This window comes from Gossypium arboreum, chromosome 11 (genome assembly GCF_025698485.1).
Source record: "Gossypium arboreum isolate Shixiya-1 chromosome 11, ASM2569848v2, whole genome shotgun sequence".
In the NCBI taxonomy this organism is placed as follows: domain Eukaryota; kingdom Viridiplantae; phylum Streptophyta; class Magnoliopsida; order Malvales; family Malvaceae; genus Gossypium; species Gossypium arboreum.
In genome coordinates, this window is record NC_069080.1 from 26,971,948 (window position 1) to 26,980,694 (window position 8,747).

Here is an 8,747-nt window from a genome sequence, read left to right on the forward strand (position 1 = left end):
ATAGTCTCAAATCCTCATCATTAGGTACACAGATCCTACCTCAAAAACACAGTACCCCATCACTGTCAATCTCAAAATTAGTAGTAGGTCCAGCCTCAATCTGACAAAATCATAACTCAAGAGACTTGTCTCCTAATTGTTTATCCTTAATTTGATCCAGCCACGTCAGTCTAACCTGTAACTCAGCCAGAAGACTCCCATCGTCATAAAGGCTCAGTCAAGCAAACATTGCTCTCAGATTAGTCATAGCCCTATGGCTTAACGCATCGGCCACCACATTGGCCTTACCAGGGTGATACTAAATACTGCAGTCGTAATTCTTAAGTAGCTTAACCTATCGACCCTGCCTAAGATTTAACTCTTTCTGAGTAAGGAGATACCTGAGGCTCTTGTGATCAGTGTAGATGGTACACTTCTCATGTACAGATAATGCCTCCAGATTTTCAATACAAAGACAACTACAACCAACTCCAAATCATGCGTCAGATAAGTAGCCTCGTAAGTCTTAAGCTGTCGAGACGCATAGGTAACTACCTTACCGTTTTGCATCAAGACGCAACCCAAACTCACATGTGACACATCACTGTAAACCACAAAGTCCCTACCAGGCTCAGGCTGTATCAGAACTCGAGCCTGAGTCAAAACAACCTTGAGCTTTTCAAAGCTCTCCTACTGTGCATCAGTCCAAACAAAATGAACTCCTTTACGCAGTAACTTAGTCAACGGCGCTACGATCAATGAGAACCCTTCTACGAAACGTCGGTAATATCCTGCTAGTCTAAAAAAACTATAGATCTTTGGCACATTCTTTGGTTGTTTCCAATCCAACACAGCCTCAATCTTATGAGGATCAACACAAATCCCCTTAGGAAACACCACGTCCCAAAAAGGTTACTTCCTTAAGCCAAAACTCACACTTAGAGAACTACGCATAAAGTTGTTTCTCGCGAAGGATTTGCAAAACAACACTGAGATGCTCATCGTGCTCATCCTCTGACTTAGAGTATATCAAGATGTCTTCAACAAACACTACCACGAACTGGTCCAAGTAGGACTGAAACACACGGTTCATCAAGTCCATAAATGCCGCTAGTGCATTAGCCAACCCAAAGGGTATAACTAGGAACTCATAATGCCCATAATGAGTTCTAAATGTCGTATTATGCACATCGACCTCCTTTACCCTCAATTGATGATAACCTGACCACAGATCGATTTTAGAAAACACTGAAGCCCCTCTGAACTGATAGAATAAGTTGTCTATCCTCGAAAGTGGGTACTTATTCTTAATTGTCAACTTGTTCAATTCACGGTAGTCGATCTACATCCTCTTTGTACTGTCCTTCTTCTTTACGAACAGAATAGGTGCTCCCCACGGAGATACACTGGGACGAATAAACCCACGATCCAACAGCTCCTGAATCTGATCCTTAAGTTCCGTCATCTCCTTCGGTGCAATTCAATAAGGGGCGATAGACACCGGAGCTGTACTAGGAATCAACTCAATCCCAAATTCTACCTCATGACTCAGAGGCAATCCTGGTAGTTCCTCTGGAAAAATGTTTGAAAAGCCTTCACAATACGGATGTCCTTAACCGAAGAGTCCACCGAATTAGAAACACTGATGTAGGCCAAGTATGCCTCACATCCCTTTCTCATAAGCTTCTCTACTACCAACGCAGATATCATATTGCTCGGATAATTTCGTCATTCTCCAATCACGACTACCTCATTATCTTCTTCGGTCCTCAGAACAACCCTCTTTTCAGCACAATCCAGATTTACACGATGCTTCACCAACCAGTCCATGCCCAGAATTAAGTCGAACTCCCCAAACAAAAGTTTCATCAATCAACTAAGAATACCGTTCCTTGAACTTCCAACGGAACATCTCTAAATAGCTTACTGACCCTAATAGACTGCTCCAACGGACTCACCACTGAAATCTCACTAGAAGTTCTCTCATGCAGGATTCCCAAAGTCTCAGACACAGAATATACAATATAAAAATGTGTAGAGCCTATGTCTATCAGTGCAACATAAGGTGCATTAAGAATTAAAAACGTACCAGTGATGACATCCGGAGTATCTCCATTCTCATGACGACGTGCAGCATAGACAAGTGCAGGCTACCTCGCCTCAGCCAGTCTAACACCTCTGCCTGGTGCTCTTTGACCTCGACCCATACCGTTACCACCCCTAGCCTGTCCTCGGCCCCTAGGTGGCTGATTTACTACCCTCGATGGCTGTAGTCGGAGCTTGCATATGATTAATCCTTAATGGACAGTCCTTAACACAATGATCAGAAGACCCACATCTAAGACAAGTTCCAGTAGACCTTTGACACTCGCCTAGATGGCATCTATTATAAAGCTGACAAATCCCCACCCCAACAGGTCCAACAGCAGACCCAACTCTCATAGGCCCATTAGATCTGACCTTCTTCTTAGGCCTCATCCCTGCACTCGTAGGCTCAGAATCCATCTTAGCCTTCCCTTTGTCACAGTTCTGACACTCAGCGCGTTTAAACTCCTCCACAATCTTGGCCTTCTTGACTAATACGAAAAACTCACGCTCCCTCTGCGGAGCTATCAAGACCCTCAAGTTATCCTTAAGGCCATCATCATAACAGACACAACGCTCATACTTTGTCTCCACCATGCCGCTCGCATGACAGCTCAGTCTCAGAAATTCGGCCTTGTACTCAGCCACTGAATGGTCACCCTGGGTGAGATTCAGGAACTCACGTCACCTAGCATCAATGTAGCTGGCTCCCACTTACTTACTTTGATAAGTGGTCTTAAACAGATCCCAAGTCAGTCGATCGGGCTGAGTGCCCTCCTTAACGGTCAGCCACCACTGATACGTCTTATCTCACAGCAATGACACAGCTCCCTTGAGCTTCTGCTCATCAGAAAAGTCCAGATCATTCATGATACACTCCGTGGCCTCCATCCTGTACTCGGGCACACTCGGGAAACTCCAGCGATGTCCCTAAATATCTCACCCCCATTTAACTAGAGTTGTTTCGTAACCGACCCATAGCCTCCAGATCCAGTATTAGCCCTATCGACCCTCTTCAGAATTCGCAGTATGGCCTGAAACAATGCATCATCCCCAGCTGCATGGGCTTGAGACTCAGCACCAGTTTCAGTAACAGGTGACACCGGTATCTCGCTAGTGTCCAGAATAGGAATCATATCAGATGCGAAGGACTCAGCTCGAATCCCTCTACGGCCTCTACCTCGGCCTCTAGTACCCCATCCACGAGTACCACGTGTGCTCATCACAAATAACGAATTAATCTATATTAAGAGTTTTATGCAGATTAGTTTACAGTTCCGGTAATTATTAGCAGATATTTTATGCAACATAGTAATGAAGTTTCAGAGTCAGTTATCGCAAGGAGCAGTCTCACTACAGTTTCAATCTACACTACCTATAGTGTTTCAGTAAAGTACTACCTACAGTAGTCTTATAATACACACAGTATTTCAGACAGATTCAGACAATATTTCAGAATGAACATGCTTTCAGAAGTACATATAAGAATTTTAGAGAACTTACAAGATCAGTGCCGGAGGCTCGGTGTACCACATACTTATTATAAAAAATATTTCAAGTCACTTTACAAATCATTTCTTAAAACCAAATTTTTTAAACCCAAATCCACAGTCGAGTTTTGCAACCTGACTCTGATACCACTAAATGTAACATCCCAAACCTGGCCTAGACATTATGGCTGAATCTGGCGATGTCACATGAGAGTGTATTTAAAACTGCATTTACCCTAAACCGTTCCTTATTATCTTCTACTTAGCACAGAAAACGTGCATTGATTGGTTTACTTAAAATATTTCTTTATACGCGGAAGCTCAAAAAAACAATTAAATTTATCGTGATACGTTACAGTTTCAAAATCCTTAAACAGAGGTTCAAAATTTCGAATTTAAACCAAGCCGTCTGAGTCCAGAAATTACAAAAATACTTTCAATCATAGCAGTTAAATAATAAAAGAATTAAAACCATAAAACCAGAATATATAAGGCCGTGGTTACCATCGATCCCTCCGCTGCACCGATCTACCTACTGCTGGGGATTACTGATAGACAAATGAAATAAGGGGTGAGTTTTGGCAAATTCAGTGTGTACATCCCCACAGTAAAGCATGCATGTAAACGGGTAGCAGTCAAACAGTCATAATCAAGCCTGAGCTCTTAATAGATTTAGTGTAGGCCTTAGCCTACTCAGAACAGTATCAGATACATTCAGGCCTTAGCCCATATAGACATACATGCATATCAATCAGAACAGCAATGCCCACTAACCCTGCACACCATCTCTGTCCAACCCAACACACCATGTAGGGATAAAATCAACCCACCCAGCCCTACACACCAAGTATGGGGATGAAATCAACCCTTCCAACCCTACACACCAAGTGGTGGCATGTATCAGATATATGCAGCATAGCTGCTAGATGACAGGCTAATAGCCTCTCAGTTTTCCTTCTCTTCAACAACAAACCCAACCCAATACAATGCAACAAAAATAATATGGCATGCTCATATGCAGATACCAGATCATAACATCTTCATCAAATCAGAACAGATCTAGATCATAACATCTTCATCAAATCAGAACAGATACACATACTTTAATTATCATACTTTTATATACATTTTAGTATCAGATTAGAGTATAGGAGTCTAAGTAACGCTTACCAACCCTACAATCAGGTCACAGTCGACTCGGGTGACCAGTACAACCTTGCAGAACATTTTAAGCAAATCAGGCTCACACGACCGTGTGCCCAGCCCGTGTGGGTCACACGGCCCATATTGCCCTTGCCCGTGTGGATTATACAGCCTGGCCCAGACGCCCACACGCCCGTGTGGTTCACCCGTGTGGGTCCACATGGCCTATTTGCCTAAGCCCGTGCCTCGCACACAGTCTACAAGCCATCACATGCCTGTGTCCGTCGTATCTGTATGGCACGCACACAGCCTGGTTGTCGATCACACGGTCATGTGTCACCATACGGCCTCTACACGGGCAATCCACACATCCGTGTGGCATCGACAGTAACGTTTTTAGCTTTCAGCGAAACGCGATTTCAAATCGATTAGAGTACACACCTGGTTTTGATTGAAGCCTAACACAATCCCGAACACTCCAGAACCTATTAATGTCAATCATAAGCCAAATTTTCAGTTTCTTGATTCATTCAGAATAGACAAATCTCGATAAGAGAGCTACTTACCTTCAACGAATAATGGCGATTACTCACTGTTTAGAACCCCGATTAATGATCCATAGAACCTTGATTGTCCCCTAGATAGCAAAATAAATCCCTCTTAAACGATCTCCAAAAGAAACCCCACAATTTAGCAAAACCATATTTACCGAGCCGACGGAACCATTAGCAATACGCCAAAACTAATCGAAAGAAAGAAAAACGGAGGAGAAGGGGTAAAAGAAAGAAAATTTTGGTAGCAAGGAGTCTTAGGAAAGAAGAAAACGATAGAGAGAGCCAAAAAGAAAAAGTAAAACAGGTTAGGCAAACATCTGATAAACCCTACCCCCCTTAGTGTTTTAGTCCAACTCAAACTTTCGCACGGCTTAGCAGTAAAATAATGCCACACCCACGACTCGAACTCGGGATCTCAGACATAATCCCTTGCCACTTAACCACTAAACCAGTAGGCCCATTCTATTAAGTTCCTACCAATAAGTTCTTATAAGCCCATTAACCAAAAGTCAGGCTTAATTCAAATAAAAACCAAAACTTAGCCTAAGCTAAGGCTCGAACTTGGAACCTCCCAAACACACCCCAGAGCATATAACCTCTTAAACCACATATATTTTAGGCCAAATGATTCAAAACAAAGGTCTTAAAATTACAGAAATTTGGGGCGTTACAATTAAGAAGAGTTAGTAGATAAGTATGCTTAGTCATCCATGGAAAATTAAATAAAGAAAAAGACTAAATTGGAAAGTAAAAATAATAAATGATGATAAATTATTAAATAAAGAAAATATCATCTCTTTCATCATGTTTTCTAAATATTTTTACATGGAAACCCTAGTTAGAAGAGCTTGAAGGTAGCAAGCTTATTTGGCTCAATTAGATCCTGAAAGACAAAATATGAAATTAGATCGAGAAAAAGAGAAAGTGTCAGATTAGTAGATAACAAATCAACAAACACTTGTCAAGGTAAGTTCATGCAACTAAATTGTATATATTTATATGTTTAAATTGATTGTTATGTATGCGAATTGTATAATTTACACGTATAAAAATCAGTCACATATCTGATAATGCTAGATAAGTATTAAGTCCAAATTGAATAAATGAAATTCAATGGATACAAGATTCTCGAATTGATTGTGGTTCTGCATATGTTGCGGACACACGATAGCTCAAAAGAGCGTCCTGTTATTAGCCTTCTCCAGCTTCCCGTTATATGGCTCTTGCGAGCTTCCCGCTAATAGCTTTTCGGAGTATCCCAATTGGTTGTGATTCTGCATATATTGTAGACACACCACAGCTCTTATGAACGTCCCGATATATGGCTCTTTGTGAGCTTCCCGATTAAAGGCTCTTTGTGAGCCTCCTGATTAATGGCTCTCCAGAGCTACCTGATATGGTTCGTTAGAACTTCCCGATATATGGCTATCTGAAGCTTCCCGATTAATGGCTCTTTGGAGCTACCCGTTATTGGCTCGCATGAACTTCCTAATTATGGCTTTTATGAGCTTCCCGTTATATAGCCCGGATAAGTTTCCCATTAATGGCTCTCAGGAGCTTCCTGTTATATGGCTCGTGAAAGGGCTTTCCGATTATATTCTCTAATGAGCACCCTTGAATATAAATTGATGGATCTCTGATTCATACACTTCATGTGTACTACCCTTGTATCCATCGATATTTTAAATGATTCAATGGGTAAAGTTCTGATATGAGATGAAATGAATTCAAGATGAATTACTATGAGAAATATTTGAAGTACAAATATATGATATGTACATGTTCGCATATACTTGAACTAATAAATACATGTATGTGGAAATTGAATATTGATGAGCTCATTCATGTTTTTTGGTATTTATGTGAATTACATGACTAACATGCTTGATGAGGATATGTGTTTAGGCAATTAGCCAAATTGGTTTGAGCATATTTAGTTAGCTTATCTTAATGTGAACTAAATGGTAAGTTAATTTCCTGTTATACAGACTTACTAAATGTTATATGCATACTTTATTTTTTTCCCTATTTTATAGTACTTGAAAGCTCGTAACAGTTGGAGGTTGGTCAGAGCATCTTCATACTCTCCCTCGATTCATTTCAGTATAAATAATAAATTACTTTTGCTTATAATGGCATATATAGGTTAACTAGCCAATGTTAATATGAAAATAATTTTGGTTGTAAATAGCCATTGGAATGGCTTATAATGATCATATTTTGATATGTATGTAAAAGGTCTTATCATGTTTAATGTGTGCTAGTATGGTTGAACTACGGATAATTTATAAACATATTGATTGTTTGATTGAATGTCTTATATTGACTTGAGAACATATTTAAGTGTTTATGTAGGTGGAAGGCAAATTTAGGTAAGAAATATGGCTTGGAAATAGCCTTATTTCGTCCACACTGGCAAAGACACAAGAGTGTGTCTTAGCCGTGTGTGGCACATAGCCTAGCACATGGGAGTGTGGCTTGGCCATGTGTTCCCTTCTTATTTAAATTTCAAAATGAAATGCTCAGAATTGATCACATGGCTTGACACATGGACGTGTGACTTGGCCATGTGACCCAAGTCAAAGAGTTACACGGGTACTAACACGGGCTGGGACATGGTCGAGTGCGCTATTTTGAAAGCCCACACAGCCTGTGACACGGGCGTGTCTATTGGCCGTGTGGGCTCACACGATTTGATAACACAAGCGTATGTACCTTGCACCTAGGAAAAATTTTAAAATTTTGTGAAAAATTCTTTAAGTACCCGGTTTAGTCCTGACTTGTTTCTAATGTATGTTTTGGGCCTCGAGGGCTTATATAAGGGACTTTAAGAATAATATCTGACATGAATGTTAAATAATATGAAATGTTTGTATTTGATTTGTTTATTTTGGTAATGCTCTGTAACCCTATTCTGGCGATGAATACGGGTTAGGGGTGTTACAGTGTATAGAAAGGAAGTTTGACAATGAAATGATGAAAGTATGTTGGTTGTTTAATTCAATGTGTTTGGTAAGTTTAAGTTTCCTTTATACGAGCTTACTAAGCACTAGTTGCTTATATAGTTGTTTTCCTTGTTTTGTAGATCATTAGAAGGTTCGAACGGTTGGAATCTTCGTCGGAGCACAATCACACCATCCATTGACTATTTTGGTAGCTTTTGAATAAGTTGGGATAATGGTTATAAATGGCATGTATAGGGTTGTATGTTTGTTTGTTATTTTTTGAGCCAATGCCTAACATGCTTGTGTATATATATATGTTTTGAAATAAATGGTATATGCTTGTGTTAGTAGGTAAGTTTGGTCTCTTATGTGTGTCTTGTGAAGGAATGTGACTAAGTGGTATAATTTGAGAATGAAGTAACTAAATGGTGAGTGTGTGATGTGTGTTTGGCATGTATAAGGCTCATATGTAAAAGGTGTCATGAATATGTTACTTGGTCCACTTGGTTTGGTCATATCTTTTGGAGATTATGTTTTGTGGTGAACTTGTA